Raw genomic sequence first — 3,899 nt, 5'->3', positions numbered from 1 at the left:
TATCTACCAATTACAGTTCCGCGATAGAAAATATTAGTTTCATGTAAATATGTTTATGCGATTAATTTATTTATTTTCTTCAATCTTAAAATATACCGAAATGTTTCTATTAGTCCACTGACCCCCTTAATACCAATAACAAGCATAACAGAAGATAAAAAATAAAAATGTAAAAAAAAAAAAACCCGTAAAATTTCATTGGTTCTTCTCGGCCTGAGGCGAGCGATTTAACGAATCTCTTTGAAGTCGCCATGTTTTATGTTCCAATTCAGCCGTCTTCGAGACCTGCTTTTTCTCACGTCGTCAGTTCTTCCTCCTGTCGAATTCTAATCAATTACAAATCTATTAAGCCAAAATATTCCATTTCACTTTCGCGCACCTGCCGATGCCACTGCGGCTGCGCATTCCATAATGGAATGACGACTGCTATTTTTAAAGGCGACAACAAAAACTACACTGTAATTATTCATATTTAACTTTGATTCACGCTTTTCTTCATGCAGACTGCGTTCAGCGAAAACATATTGATTAATACTAAATAATTTTTACTAGTGAGACCTGTGGAAAGTCCACGGTAGCTTTATTTCAAATATTGTCCCTATTCACTTGCCTCCACACACGAGGGCAGAGTAAGACAAAAGGTCGGTTTTTAATGTGAGGAAAATCTAGTTCTCTCCAAAAGGGGGTACTGTGGATCGAAACAAAAATAAAAATTACCTCGGTCATGAAGGATTTCTTCTCCACTCACTGAGCACAGAGAAGATGAAGTGTAGTATCTGTTCTGATACTACACTATGATCTTGGTCTGAAGGCCAAGTAATTCAATATCAGGTTTTTACTTCTTTCCCACTGAAAGAACTGTGACACTAGGTTTGGAAAGTAGGATTGAGAAGTCAGCGCCCCCCGAAGAAAAAAAGTGCCTGGGCAACCCCGTCGGCATTCCCGGTTAGGGCGCCTCAGGCGATTAGCAATAAACTAACTCTTTCTCAAAGAGAGAAGGTAAAGTCTGGGAGGATATACCCCCTAGAACTGCACAGAACTTAACACCCACCGCAAAATCAACAAGGACCAGGTCATTATAGGAATGGTCTAATCTTTGCTGGTTTTGGGGGTCTGGCCAAGTTGTTCAATATTTACGCTTCTTATATCTTGTGTGTTATGTTTTTCCACAATTACCTTAATTAAAAATGACGAAAACGTGATATATAAGCCATAAAAATATATGGCAATTAAGTTACACAATATTCCGCGTTTCATTCTCGTGAGAAATCGCCAGGCTTATGTAAAGAGTGGTGGTTACCTCGCATTTTTTATATACGCACAGTCTATTGAATTCCTAGTTAGCCAATCAGCTTCTTAGTTTCCATCGCGCCAATCCTAATCAGCCAATGGACGGGCACTTTCAGGACAAAGGTACAATTGATCTTAGGTTCACCCCATCCTATATGCGTATTTTTCATAGGAAGAGTAGCTATCTAAGTAGGCTGACCGATTTCTCACCAGAATGAAACGCGAAATATTCTGTTTAGCTTAATTGCCATATATATTTTTATAACCTACTACCTAGCTCTATCTATGTATTGAGCACGGTTGAAGTAAATACTAAATATTTATATGAATATGGTACCGTTAGAAAGAGCGAGCTCTCGGGCAAATAATATCGAAAAATGAAAAAGAAATCCTCAAAATGATTGTTCGGCAGTTTAAATGCTGCGACAGGATAAAAACGGATAAAAACACAAACACACACACACACACAAAAAAAAAACCGTGATTGTTGGCCAGTTTAAAGAAATTTGTTAAATGCTGTCTGGCTTTGTTTAAAAGTTAGTAGAGCAAATAGTTAAAATAAACATTTTTATACTTATCGTCTTAAGTGCACTTTAATTTGAAAAACAAATAATACGGTTAAAACACAAAACTGTAATCGCTGTTTCTAACGCGATTCCGCGGCAGTTTAAATCCAGCGTCACGGTAAAAATCGAATAAAACACGAAAATAAATAAGAACGTGATTGTTTGGCAGTTAAAAGAAATTTTTTAAAACACTTCTCATATCATTAAAAGAAAAATATAACACGTACCAGGCACGAACTCGCAAAACACAAAACCATAAGCGAGCACGTTATACAATGGACCAAGACGCTCTTCAAATATGTATATTAAAATTGAAAGTTTATGCATGCGTATTTAAGAAAAAAAAAAAGTCTAAATGAAGATTTTTAGCTGACCCCTTCAAATAAAACGCCATTTATTTACGAAATAATTAAGGATTTCTTTTTAATTTTTCGATATTATTTGTCCGAGAGCTCGCTCTTTCTAACGATACCATATTCAGGTAGCAACAATGCAGGTGACGAAAGTTTATTATTATTATTATTATTATTATTATTATTATTATTATTATTATTATTATTATTATTATTATTGTTATTATTATCATTATTATTATTATTATTATTATTATTGTTATTATTATTATTATTATTATTATTGCTATTATTATTATTATTATTATTATTGTTATTATTATTATTATTATTATTGTTATTATTATTATTATTGTTATTATTATTATTATTATTGTTATTATTATTATTGTTATTATTATTATTATTATTATCATTATTATTATTATTATTATTATTATTGTTATTATTATTATTATTATTGTTATTATTATTATTGTTATTATTATTATTATTATTATCATTATTATTATTATTATTATTATTATTGTTATTATTATTATTATTGTTATTATTATTATTGTTATTATTATTATTATTATTATTATTATTATTATTATTATTATTATACTAATTTTTCAGTTAAACTCTTCCTGTTTCGAATAATCTATTATACATCTTGAAATCAGTTACGTTTTGCTGTTCATGCCGATTGATATGAACGCTAATGCGTTAAAATTCCTTTTTTTTTTTTTAAATGAAACGATGAAAATAATACAACATTCACTTTTTATAATTGATACCCCTTGATAAATTGACTTCTGAGCTAATCCATCTGTCGTGTTCTCTTTCATTTTTTTTATTACATTTTCACCCCAAACAAGGCACATCGCCACTTTGATGTAGTTGGCTACTATCAGGGACATAAGCTACAGGGGTATTATGTGGGGAGTTGGACAATAAGATGTCGGTTCAAGTGTAACGTGAACTTCTGCATGTCAGTACAGTTGGGGAAGCAAGAACCTGGAAGGGAGTTCCAAAGTCTAGCGGTTCTGGGGAATAAACTACTGGAGTAGAAGGCTCTCTTACATCTAGGGATCTGTACTATGAAGGGGTGGGATTTAGCTTCGTCTAAGTAAATTGATACAAAACTCTATGCCCCCTCAAAGAATAAACGGATAATCACTGCATCGATCATGGAGAATTATCAGATGAACTACATATAATTAATGTTCTGAGTTTAAATTGTATAGAGTGACACTTTAGACAGTGGATAGTTTGGTTTGTGACTCGAGTTGTTTGCGGATGTATGCGTGCCAAGAGAGAGGAATCGTCTGGGCAAAAACTAAAAGGTGGGGTAAAGAAAGTGGGATAGAAGTTATATTAATCTTTTGTCCGGGCAATGCTGAGAAGCCCTGATAGCTATGACTTAAATTCTAGATCCGAAATTCAAATCCACGACGTGTTTTTAAGTGATTAAATTTCAATCCATAGTATTGACAATTTTTCCAACAAACAAAAACAGAACGCCCGCCTCGTTTTCATTATTTTTTTTCTCTTTTGATTTGCGGGTGATTGTTTCATTTTTATTTTCATTAAATTTCTTTTAAATTAATATTTTGTTTTTCATTTTTATTAATAAAATCTCAGGATAGCTGGGTATTTAGCTAGAACAATATAAATATAACTCAACCGACTTATTATTTCGAAA

Source organism: Euprymna scolopes, chromosome 30, assembly GCF_053919585.1.
Source record: "Euprymna scolopes isolate OS-2025 chromosome 30, ASM5391958v1, whole genome shotgun sequence".
In the NCBI taxonomy this organism is placed as follows: Eukaryota; Metazoa; Mollusca; class Cephalopoda; order Sepiida; family Sepiolidae; genus Euprymna; species Euprymna scolopes.
The sequence above is the reverse complement of the archived record's forward strand: the minus strand, read 5'-3'. Positions refer to the sequence as shown.